This window comes from Octodon degus, unplaced genomic scaffold (genome assembly GCF_000260255.1).
Source record: "Octodon degus isolate 3935 unplaced genomic scaffold, OctDeg1.0 scaffold00001, whole genome shotgun sequence".
In the NCBI taxonomy this organism is placed as follows: domain Eukaryota; kingdom Metazoa; phylum Chordata; class Mammalia; order Rodentia; family Octodontidae; genus Octodon; species Octodon degus.
The window spans coordinates 13,755,095-13,768,678 of NW_004524577.1; the positions used below are offsets into that span (position 1 = coordinate 13,755,095).

The following is a 13,584-nucleotide window of genomic DNA, read 5'->3' on the forward strand; positions in this document are numbered from 1 at the left end:
TAACAGAACTTAACAAAAAAAGGGTATACAGATGAATGTCCATTTTGTATCTGTGTATTCAAAGTGGTTAGGATAGTTATATAGTTACATTCTCTTAATGAATAGAAAGATTTGCTCTAATGGTGTTTGTAAATAGGATCTCAAGTCTGCATCTTGTACAGCAATTAACCACTAAGAAGAATGTATGCAGTGTGTGTCAATTATTGAAACTGTCCTAGCGATTTGATTTGAAACTCTCATTGCTATTTTTTTATGAATAAAATTATGAAAAAAAACAGTATCATAGAGGAAGGGATGGAAACCAGTCATAGACCTCAAGACATGCCCACACACCCCACCCCACCCACACTATAGCACACACTCACATGCCCCACCCACTGACACCACAGGACATGCCCACATGCCCCCCACAACACACGACATGCCCACATGCCCCACCCACCCATACCACAGGACCCGCCCACATGCCCCACTCTCACATACCCAGAAATGGGCTCCATTGAACTCCTGGGAAGACCCCAAAGCCAACTGGGTTGACACTTGCACTCTAACTACCACAATCATGTCTACTTCCATGCCTTCTGGGATATTGTGCCATTATAAATGCCTTTTACTTAAAACATTTAAAATAAAAACAGTGACAACATCAAATGCTGTTGAGATAGTGGAGAACATAGATATCTGGTAGAGCTGACCTGGAAAATAATTTGGCAGTTACTTGTGAAATTTTACCACATAACCCCTCAGTGCATTCATGACCATTATAATTGGCCCAAATCAGGACTAACACTAATGGTTTTCAGTGCCTGACCTCTTAGACCACTGCTGGTGTACCTATGGCACATGTGCCTCAGTGGGCTGTTTGCATCATGGAAAACGCTGAAGAGTTTGTCATCGTTAGCTCAGTCTGTGATAGAGCCTTACCACAGATATTATGCAGCAAGAAGATAATGCACCACCAGCACATGCAACAAATTACGTGGATTTCAAGGGCATTGTGCTGAGTTTAAAAAGCCAATCTCAAAAGGTCACATCAGGCCGGTCAAATAGCTCAGCGGATTAAAGTGCCTGGCACAGGGGCCAGGGGTTCGATCCTCAGGCCTGCTGTGCTGGCCCTGCCCCTTGGGCTTGCTGAGATGGAGATTGAGATTGGGTGTGGTGGCACATGCCTGTAATCCCAGATTTTGGGAGGCTGTAAACAGGCAAAAAAAAAAAAAAAAAAAGAAAAGAAAAAAAAAGTCACATCCTGCATGAATGATTCCATTTATATGGCATTCCTGAAAGGAACTTGTGGATATGCAGAATACATTGATTGAAGGGGGTTAGGGACAGGAGTGAGGGCAACTATGGAGAAAGAGCACCAGAGAGTTTCTCTCTGCCATCATTTTCAATACTGGGATTGAATTTGGGCAAGTCAGGCAAGCACTCGATCACTGGCTAAAAGCCCCACATTTTTTTATTTTTTATTTTTATTTTGAGACAGTCTCTCATTACATTATAAAAGCTGGACTTGAGCCGGGGAGATAGCTCAGCAGCATAAGTGCCTGCCTGGCAAGCGCATGGTGTGGAGTTCGATCCCTAGTACCAAAAAAAAAAAAAAAAAGTAAAAAAAAAAAAAAAAAAAAAAAAACGGCAAAAGCTGGACTCCACTTGTGACCCTCTTGCCTCAACTTCCTCAGTACGTACTAGAAGTATAAGTGTGTGCCACCTCATTCAGCTAGGAGTTACTTGAAGAAAAACTGTGTATGTTGACTGTGCAGTTGTTATATGAGCCCCCATAAATGTGTGTATGTGAAAGCCAGTGAAATACAACTGAGGTTTACAGGTTATATCGATGTCAGTCTCCTTGTTTTGATATATTTATGTAAGACAATTATTGGAGAAAACTAGATGACGTGTATACAGAACTCTGCATTTTTTTTACATCTTCCTGTGAACCCAAAATAATTTCCAAATAAAATGTTTAAAAAAAAAAAAAGATCCATAATGTATTTTACCTTGACAAAAGCCTATTATTTCTTTAGTAAAACTGATTGGTGAACTGGCTTACTTTACAGCAGGTTATGCCCACCTACATATCTGTATATTTTTATTTAGTCATGTCTCTGTGTGACATATAAACATGACATATGACTATACCATCACTTCTAGTAGAGATAGAACTGGTCACTTGCATAGGAAATGGGTAAAGCATCATGCGTGACCTCAATATTTGGATAATTATGAATGAATTTAAATTCATTTCTATGAATTTGAAATGAGCTTAAATTCACTCAATTTAAAATAAATTAATGATAGTGCACTGCCTAAATTTCGGTGGTCACACCTATATTTGACTTCTGTACGACTCTTTTTACACTAACTGGCATTGCTATCTAAACGCTTAGAGTCTGTATCTATGTGACTTAGTAGACTACTACTATCTTGTTCTTGAAAAGTGATGAATCCTATAGGCCAGTGCTTATTTTAAAGCCTAATTTAGAAAAGTGGTTATGCTTATCCCAGTAACTATATATTTATGTTGTCATATATACAGCATTTCCATGTTTGAATTTCCAAATAAAATAATTTCAATATTAAAGCTAACTCTTTTTGCAAAACTGATTTTTTTTTCTATTTAGGACAGGGTGTACAGGGTCTCACTGCATAAATCAGACTTGTAGGGATCCTTCTGTTTACAGCCTCCCAAATGCTGGGATTACAGGCGCACGCCACCACACCTAGTCTCAATGGCTGTCTCTGTGCACTCCCGGGGCAGGGCCGGCAGGGAAATCCAGGGGATCGAACTCCTGGTGCCTGCATCTGCCTAAGCAGGCACTTCAGTTTGCTGAGCTATTTGGCTGGCCCCACAAACCTGCTTTATAAAAATAACAATTGTTACACCACGTATTATTTCACTGACTTTTGAAATTAATTAATTTATAAAGAAATCCATTGTATTTTTTGAGTAAAAAGAGAATTGAAGAGTTATGTTATATGAAAGCGCATAAGGGAAAAAACAGGAGAAAAAAATATATATATATATATACTTTACCTAAATATTACCAACTACTTTAAAATAATTTTAAAAACACAAACCTGACTAACACTTGGAGAGGAACAACTACAGAATCCACTTCGTGCAACTTACAATATAGCCAAGGATAACAGCACGGAAGAATTTATGATTCACGATGTACACAGAGAATGTATGATGCTTTTAATCTACTAAAATAGCTTTTTTCTGACAAGGCAATGAGTCATGACTAACAGCAGCCATCATGCCAACCCAAATGCACGTTGATACTGTTAACGTCACCAAAATGATGTCACCCTAATATATTAATACATGACTAGTGCTGGCATTTCAAGGTTAAAAGGTGGATGTAAACAAGCAAAACTGAACAAAGGATTTGCGTAACGCATCGTAGTATGCTTTTGAGAGACATTTTAGTAAGGTAAAAATGTTTTACTGCTAGTATAGAAACAAAACTAGAATATTGGAAAGGAAAAACAATATTTGCAACTGGAGAAAGAGAAAATAGTAAGAATATCTTTCTTTTGGTGAAAGCATGAGAGGTACAGCTAACTATTTGCAAAACACAGTATCTGTACACAGGATAAGAATTTTGTTTTCATGTGCTGTCGCAGGTACTAGGAAAATTCTTGCACCATTCAGTGTATTCCACCTTGAAAGCAAGTTGCTCCTTGGGATTAAAAATTTCTCTTCCTAAAATGCAAGTGTTCAGCCAATTGCAATGGCAAACTGTCACACTCAAATAGCTTCAGGTTTGCCAAATCCTATAGGTCTCCTTGCGTTAGCAAATCTGAAACAAAATGTCAAATGTAGAAAACGTTCATCCTTTTGTCTTTCAATTTTTCTTTAAACACAAGTTGAGATATTCTATTATTTGTAACAGGCTAAAAGATTCTGGGAAGTTTATTTGTACATTATAGCCCCCAAAGCAGTGAAGATTATATATACAATTAAGATATCATTTACGTTATTTTATTCTCATTTCTAGTAGTTCACTGGAAGTTTCCCTCTCATTAATTTTATCTTGATGAAATTAATGATTATCCTGTTTGGCTTCATATTTCATAATCTAATTTCTAACCCACAATAACATTTAACCTCCAACAGAAAGCTCAGTCCAAAAGCTTCTGTATTCTCATCTCATCAATGATGTCTTTGCATATAACATATGCAGAGTATCAATTTTTCTCTTACAATTCAAAATTTGTTTAATGGCTGAAATCAATTTATTCAGATTTTGCTGCTTTTCATTATATGGCTAGGATATATGATAGCAAAAGACAAAAAGGTTGATAGCTCCCAGAAGACCAAATGAAAATAGCATAAAGCCATCATAAAAAATTAAGGTAAAATAAAGACATTAAGCCTTTACAAGTTTGGACACAGGGAAGACTTGGGTAGCTTTGGGAATTTTGGAGATGCTTTGCTTGGAATGTAGGAAAGAAAAAAATACATCACCATAGACACAAGCATTTTAAAGTTAATCATAAACTCAGAAGGTGTAAATACAGCTAGGAGAATTTACTTTTGCAATTATTTATGAATCTATATGTAAGATAGACCTATAAAATGAATACATGGTGCTGGCCCTGCCTCTGGGGCACGCTGAGAAGGCGACTGAAACTAGGCAAGGTGGGCGCACCTGTAATCCCAGCTCTTGGAAGGCTGTAAACAAGCGGATCACTATGAGTCCAATCTAGTAGTGAGACCCTGAACACCCTGTAGACCCATCCCTAAAAATACTAAAAAAAAGTTTTTTAAAAAATAATAAAATTAATACGATGTAATATATGCCAGATGATCAACGAATACTGTATTTTCCCAAGCAACTTCTGCATTGCTCAAAACTATCTGGCAGGTGTATCGCTGGTTATAGCATGTGGCTTCATTCATGAGGGTGAGGCCTGGAGGTAAGAGACACAAGGGCCTCCAGCAAGGCTGCTGGGCAGCATCTAACACAGCAGAGAGACAACTCTGCTTTTCAGCTTTCACTTTTCAAACTGCATTGACGATATTTAACTTTTCATTTCTTGTATAAATGAGAAAATGTGGGTCACAAATATCTTATTTGGAAAGAAAAGTTTTATTGAAAAATAATTACTTTTGTGACTATGGCTTTGAAAATGCCTAACTCAAACTTCATGTAAGTATTTTTGGGGTCCATTAATCTACTAAAATGATACCATTCCTGGTCTATCATCTATGCAGGTATTGGCCTACTCCAGGCTCAAGCTGACTGCTTCCTGAAGGTTTGTGGGCACCGATCTCAGCCACAATAATTTGCTCAACATCATTATCCCAATATAATGAAATATGCATATGTTATGGTATAAGGTCAGGGAACACGTTACTTTGGTAAATTGTGACACTTTTCTCCTAAAATTATTAGTAGAATTTTCAGTACTTATGCTCTGTAGCTCTGAGATTTGCGTACCTACTTGAGTATTACTGCAATGAATATTAACTTACACTATTGATACAGCAGAAAAAAATCCCAAAGTGAACAGCAAAATAAATACTGCTTAATAATTAACATAATCCTACAACATTTGCTGTCAAAAATATTGTTCAGTGTTTTTATTAACCTTATTTTCTATTGCCAAGCATCAGCAAAACAGCTGATGTAAATTTAAGACATTTCTTTAAATATGTTTTTAGAAAACCATAAAATATTGTAATTTTTCCACACTGGACCCTATTTAAAGTTATAACTTTAAAAATTAAAATGACTTCCCATGGATACAGTTGAAAGAAAAACATGTTACAAAAGTAATTTATCAATATAAAATAATTTATAGACATCATTCTTTCTAAATGAGAGATCATTAATCTTTGATGGTGACATTATAAACAAAATTACTTTGTTTATCTATCTAAATTCTGTTTATCATCTTCTTGAATTGTTAATCAAAGAATCTAATTTCTCTGGGCTCCAAAGAACTACTGCTTTGAGCTTTTATTTTTTCATCATTCTATTTAATTGTAATCCTGTAATTTAATTTAATGTAATGCAAATACTTCCTGTATTATGGCAATACAAAATTTCTTGAAACAGTAACCCATTAAAATATATTAAAAGTATTTATCATGATTCTCACGAGTACCAATAATACAAAAAAGAGAAACCTGGGATATGTAATTGGTAGAAATAATTCACAATAATGACTTTCCATTTGTCTTGATGCAAACAGCCAGAACAACCCCCATTAAAACAACTTGAGTAAAATGCAAACTCATGTTTATAAAACAAAGCATTAAGTTTAATCTTTTTCAATCAATATCTAAAATTTAAAAGTAAATCATTCAAATGGATTGAAGTTTTTCAAAATTTTCCAATGCCTGATGTGTAAATCTAATAAACTAAAATTTGTTTTATTTACTTATTATATGTATTTGTTTTTATGTTACTAAGGATTAAACCCAGGGCCTTTGCACTGAACTACAATCTCTGTCCTTTTTATTTTTTTTAAGACAGGTTCTTGGTAAGCTGCAGGGTTCAAATCTGCAAGACCTCTGCCTAAGTCTCCGATAGTGCAGACTCAGCTGATATTTAATTTGAATCACAGATAAATGAATTTTCTACCAAAGGAGGAAGACTAGAAATATCACTTAGTTCTCCTAAATACACTGTTCTAATGGCGATCTACATTTTTTTTGTCTTAGAACATCAATTTTCAATTTTGCATTTTATTTCAATCACTATTCCTAAAATTAAATATTATTACCTATTTACTAGGCTCCTTTGCCTAACTTTTAAGATTGTACAAAGGTAATTTAAAAGATACTGTTTCCCTACTGATGTGAGCAGTACCTTATTATTGCCATTATTTTATTTACAAATAACTGTATTATCTTTTTCATATTAAAACCTGTCCTATATGTCTACAATTTGAAAAGTCTGTATCTTTCTTTAATATGTAATACTTAAGGTTAGAAAACCTAAAAATTCAATGCCATTCTCATATATATGAACTAATGATAATATTTTAACTTCAGTATTTACTAGGTTAGCATTGGTTTGCGCACAATAATTTTTTCTTTTAGTATAAGGATCCAAAGTAGGTGAAGGCATGGTGACTGAATCCTATTTACTTGGCATTTTTCACTTTGTATTATGGTCCTAGAACTCTTCATTTTCTCAGAACTTTTTTCTTGCTGTAGACACCAAGATATCCTTATTCCCAGAGTTGTAATATTGTGGCTTTCACTTATTATATTACTTGTTCAACATGTTTCTCTTGTTTTTTTTTTCTAGATAATTTTAATCATATCTGAGGTATTTATTGATAAAAATAAGATTAAATTTTAGCAAATATTTTCTGCACAGAACTTCATCCTTCTGTCATCAGATTACGTGAGCTGTCATAATTCATCGAAGTTGCCCTCACTGATGCTCTAATTTTCCTGTTAGAACAGAAAGATCTGTTCCATGAGGCCCTCTCAGATCTTTGGAAGATTTGGCAGCTTCTGTAAGGAGAATGTGTCAAGGAACAGTATCATTAGAAAGTTCATGAAATCATAGGGAATTGCAACCTTTTAGCGTCAACTGTATGCAGTATTTAAAATTAACTAAAAAGTAAAAATCTAAAAGTATGTAAAACGTGTGAAAATATGTGTGCGCATTATATGTGGGTATGCACATAACCCGCCCCCAGAGGCTTTGTCTTGTTTTTGTTTTCTAGCACAAGTTCCCAAAACCCTTATGGATATTTAAGCGCTTAGGGAAACAAAGGGGAGCATCTCTCATGTTCATAACAAGTCCTTCTTCTCACACCTGACTTACTGAGGTGAGCTGGAGGGCTCCAGGGAGGAAGGCTGTGATTTGAAGGTTTTGACTTTGACAGCTATTCCTTTATCCTACAGGGACGGATGGGGCAAGAGCTTAATACTGATTTAATCAATGGAGAAAGGCCTAATAAATCATGCCTGTGTGGTGAAGCCTCCAGAAAAACCATGCAGGATGAAATGTGAGGAACTTCCAGGGGGAGACACATGGAGGGACCGGAGGTGCCAGGAGCGAAGTCACATGGGTGTCTCAATACCTCGTGCTGTGCGTGTTCTCCTGCGTTCCTGAGTTACACCTCATTACAGCAAGCACAGTCATTGTCTGACTCTTTTCATTGCTAGGACAATATAACCGATACCTGAAGTTAAAGGAGGAAAAGTTTATTTGGCTCACAGTATGTAGAGGTTTCAGTACATAATGGGCTGATTCCCAAGACAGGGGACTTCACAGAAGAGAACAATTCAAGGTGGGTAGAAGACAACAAAAGTAACAGGAGAGAGTAAGAGAGGCCTCTTTCTGTCCCTTGTATTGTACCCAGTCCACAGGGATGGGGGCAGTGGCAGTCTACTCAGTACACTGATCCAACAATCACCCACCCTTAATCCCCAGCACCCTTAATCCTAGCATTGCACTACAAATCTATCTCATACCCTAGATTCAGCCTCCTCTGGACAAAACAACCCTATGACATCATGAGGCTTTGGGGGGTACATCTAGACACAAACTGTAACAGTAACCTAGTAAGTAGTGTTTACCTGATTTCCATGAGCCACTGGAGCGAAGTATAGAAACTGAGAAGGTAGCTGTTAGAATGTATAGTTGAGAGAAATTATAGGTAACGTGGGGACACAACGTATCCAATATGGAGGGGCACCCTGCAGTGCTGGGCCAGTAAGCGGGACCTGTGGTGCTTGTGTGTTTAGCATGGGAACTGTCTAAACCACAGGGCAGCCAGCTCCTGATGGACAGCTGGGGGTGGGGAAGAAAACACATATTATGGTATCAGAACTATTAAGAGTAATACAGAAGAAAAACGACTAAAACAGGACTAAAGTGCCTGCTTACACAGGTACAGGGACCAGGGTTCGATCTCTGGCGTGCCATGCCAGCCCCAGTCCTGAGACATGCTGAGACAGCAACTGAGACTGGGTGTGGTGGCACATGCCTGTAATCCCAGCGCAATCTTTGGCAAAATCTTTCTTAAAGAAATTTCCAATTAGTATGGAAGAACATGAAAATTTAATTGCCCACACCTATAAAAATTCACAAGCCTCCTGCCTTACTGTATAAATGTGATGTCTTTAGATAAGATTGACAAGCGATAACATATATTTTGATATTTCCCCTTGTGTTATAAAGTTTCTTCCTCCAACCAAGAACTAGAATTTAGTTCAATTATTTGGGCAAGGAAAAACAATGGCATCATTTTCATTGGCTAGTAGATCAAACATCATATTATTAAACCAATGACGTAGACAAATTTTGAAAAATTACCTGTGGTTGTAAGGCTCGGGGGGACATCTAGACACAAACCATAATAGTAACCTAGTAAGTAGAGTGTCTGCCTGATTTCCATGAGCCACTGGAGCAAAGTAGAAAACTGAGAAGGTAGCTGCGAAAATTCATTTAAGTATTGGTAATAGTTCTTCCTATTTCAGAGATATTGCATAATAATTACATAAACATAATTTTGATTGCATGCAGCATGGTATCAAAATACAAAAAATTATGAGCAAAGTTCTAGCAACTGGTGTTATACACTATTAGGACTCTAGCAACAAAACTTATCTACCGACATTAGTTGACAAGGACTGTTGGACATACAGGAGAGAGGAAGCTTAGTTTCTGATGTGGATGATGTGTAGTCTTAAACAGAACTTCCAAAAACTTTTAGGGAATGCCCAATTTATCTAACACCCTTTTCATGAAACTGTTCCACCTAGTGTCAATAATTTAACTGGATAAAGTAAACCTAACATCTTATAATATCCAAGACATTCCTGAATAGGTAATATCATCAGAAAAAAGATGGCTAGGTTTAAGTATTAATTTTTAATTGCCACGCAGTGGGTCATGGAATATAAATATTCTCTAGATTAATTAAGCGTGTCTATCCTCCATTATATAAAATAGCGGAGTGGCTCATTTGCATTCAGTACAAGAACACAGCACAAAGGAGAAAAGATCAGAAATCTAAGCTGCAAGGATAAAACAGAAGCAAGAATGGCATATTAATAGCCTTTGTGGATTTTCATAATAAATCCATCTCCAAGATTTCCACAAGTAAGGCAATTATATGAGGCAAAATCTCATGGATTACAATGACAAAGAGAAATTTCTATTAATATTAGATATAGATACTAAGAAATAAAATTTGCAATCAGACAAAAAGATATTTTCAGAAATAATCCTTCTACCTTCTACTAGAGAAAATGGCTCCTTCCAGTCTCAACAAAAAGACACAACTTTGAGCTTAATGACAGAGTTTAATTTTGAAGTACAGAAAAAAATAGAAAGTAGAACTTTTTTTTTTGGTGGGGAGAGCCACAAGAGATTCACCAGAGCTGAGATATGGAAATCTGCTTTCATATCAGATGTGAGGGGATAGATGAAGCCTTCTAGAGCCACCCACCACTGTGGAGCAACAGGAATAAGCGCTCTCGCACCATCTGTGCGGAGTCTGACGCAATCCTTCAGTGAGTACTCCTTCAGCACACTATCATTCCCTAAAGTGACAACCCCAGAGGGTACAGTTCTTCAGAGAGGGTTAAATTTGTCTCTTGGTCATAGTGTTTGAAATGTCATGCTCATCACATAGAAATATTAGACACTCCATGAATCCATTTGATAGAACTACTTAAACTGACAGATGGCTTAATTGATCTAACAGATGCAGGCTATCAAGGGAATCAGTCACCAGTTTACTTGAGTTTTGACACGCGCGTGGAGGTCAGTGCTGTAAAAATATTCTCCCAAACTTCAATGTAGACATGAGTATTTGTGGAATGAGAAATGAGTAATGTTTCTTAGAAGAAGTAACAGATGTTACTATTGTCAAGAAAACCACAAACGAGAGTAAACATATGAGCAACAGAGTTAAGATCACTTTCCAACTTTCATCAGAATTCATACTCCAATGATAAACACAGTAATGGAAAAGATGATGTAGGTTTCTGTAGTGGTTGACACATTGTGTCAACTTGAGAAGTTAAAAACTAACTAAATGGGCTCAGCAATCCCACACCACAGGGCACGGAGGCCCCTCCCTAGGGCATAGAATCCCCACCCTAGAGTGACTCAGCACTTAGAGGATATAAAAAGGAACTGAGGAAGGATGGAGTGTTCCACTTTCTGGTGGCTCAGTCTTCAGTCATTGTGGCTAGCATCCCATGGCAGCAGAGGATGCCTGTGCAGCAGATGCTTTGGCCTCTGCCTTGGATCCTTCAGCCTTATGACTCATCAGCCTTCTGTAGCAGACCCATCAGCCTTCTCTTCTGTTGCAGACTCATTAGTCTTTCATCGCAGACCCATTAACCTTTCATCACAGACCTTGGACTGAATCCTTCAGTCTCTGGTGTGCAGACGCCTTCTGCACGCTTCCTCATCTGACTCTGTGGCTGACCTTTGTAAGCCAATCTTGTGACTCCTTAAACAGATGCACATCTTGTGTTATATTTGTTCCTCTGGTAAAACCCAGACTGATACAATGTCCTTGTGCTTTAGCTTTTGATGAGTATGTCCTAAATGCTCTATTGTGACAATATATGCTTACATAAAGACTTAAATCTTCACAGCAGCTTAATTCATAGTAGTCTTAAACTGTTAACAACTTGAATTACCACCAAAAGAAGAATGCACAAACAAAGCTTGGTACCCACACAGTGGAGCACCCCTGGGTGCCATGCAATGACAGGCAAGATCCCTGAGAGCACTGTTACCTAAAAGAATGCAGGAACAAGTCTTTCCCACATACTACGGAAGCCCATTGTAAAATTCCAGAACAAGTCTAAATAGCAGTTGAAAAAAGTAAGTATGACCTCCTTAGGGACCTGCAACAGAGAGAGGTCCAGGGAAAATTCTGGAGAAGAAAAAATTCTTTAGTGTGACTGTGGTGATGGAAACATTAGTATATACATGTGAAAGCTTAAAAGTGGTGGATTTCAGTAGGAGCTACACCTTAATAAAGAGATGCATGCATTGATGGTGTGTTCCTAATGATGTTGATACAACCAATGGTTAAAAATGCAACAAGGGGGCACTTTTGGATTAGAATTCAAACAACAATTTGTAGTAACATACAAAGAAATGTTCTACTAGATATATAGTTAAATATACTTTTGTTAGTTTCCTAACCTATAAAACCATATCATGATAATAAAATAAATGAGAAAAATCTCTCCTCTGAAGGAAACTCTACACTGCAGAAACATGAAGATTTCCCAGTTGAGGCCACGCTGTGCACAGTCCCTCCTGCAGGTGTGGAGAATGGGGATGTCTCTATTTAGATTCTCTTATGGGTAACAAATCCCAGCGCAGGCTGCTGGCTCAGGCATCTGGAGAGCAGGGGCAGCAGCTTCACTCTTCCATCCAGCACACACGTCTGTGGTGGACAGGAGACTGGGTGAACTGTGACCCTTTCATAAATACATTACATCAAAATCTTCTGTTTGTTTAGTGGCCAAATCATGACTGAAAACCATAATCAGCTTAATCTCCTCTATTTTATAGGTAATTTTGTGATATTTAAAGTTACCTGAACTCATTTTCAATCTATTTATCTTAGGTTACAATTGTTCCTTACAATTTAAGGAACCGAAAGAGAAAACAGCAAAGGTTATTTCTTCCAAAGTTATGATTCCTGGATGCTAATCTCCTAGATAAAGCAATTTCATAAAACTATTCTCTATGTTTGTTTTTATAATACCCTAAAATTAAGTACGCCCTAATGTAGCCAGCGACCTCAGGCACACTACCGTCTCATGAGCAACAACATATTATGGCTATAGGAATGAATGAATGAATGAATGAATGAATGAATGAATGAATGAATGAATGAATGAAACAAACATAACTTAGTTGAATGTTATGCTGCATTCTGGTAACCCTGCCACTTGGGGAGGCTGACACAGGAACATTACAAGTTTGAGTCCAGTCTGGGCAACTTAACAACTCAATGAGATCCTGTTCCAAAAAATAAAAAAGGTCCAGAGATGTAGCAGAAGGGTTCTAAGTTCAATTCCCAGTACCAAAATAAGTAAACAAATAATCTATGTTTTCTGATAACTTTAATACTGTATAAGCCAATGTACTATAAGAATAGATGGATGAAAATAAAGCTACAATCATTCTTATAACATTTTAAAATAAGTACGGGTTACCCAAATTTAATTCTTTTTTTCCAATAATTTTATTGAGAAATAAATAGCAATGAGACAGTTTCAAATCAAATTAGTAGGACAGTTTCAATAATTAACACATTGCATACTGTCTTCCTAGTGGATATTTGTTATACAAGATGCAGACGTGATATCCTATTTACAAACACTATTAGAGCAAATCCCTCTATAACTTGAATTAAGAGAATGTAGCTATATATCTATCCTCCAAATTTAATTCTTACGCTCAGTTTATTAAATAAAATCTACAGTTGTCAGCAAAGCAATTGCATCTTAGTCATATCAAATGGTCCTTAAGATTAACAATGGTGGGGCCAGGGAGATGGCTCAGTGGAATAAGCACTTCCCTGGCAAGCTCAAGGGCCTGAGTTCAATCCCCGGTTCCA

General features: G+C 37.0%; 1 protein-coding gene and 1 long non-coding RNA gene across 2 annotated transcripts in view; both read right to left on the bottom strand.

Moving 5' to 3' along the window:
* The window catches only part of LOC111815076, a 15,803-nt gene extending 8,556 nt beyond the window's left edge, over positions 1–7,247 (bottom strand). Inside the window, exon 1 of the long non-coding RNA XR_002819881.1 lies at positions 7,237–7,247. This is a non-coding gene — a long non-coding RNA (uncharacterized LOC111815076). The remainder of the gene's footprint in view (positions 1–7,236) is intronic.
* Positions 1–13,584, bottom strand: part of Khdrbs2 (KH RNA binding domain containing, signal transduction associated 2) — a 451,883-nt gene that overhangs the window by 310,336 nt on the left and 127,963 nt on the right. The gene's annotated exons all lie outside the window — the stretch shown is intronic.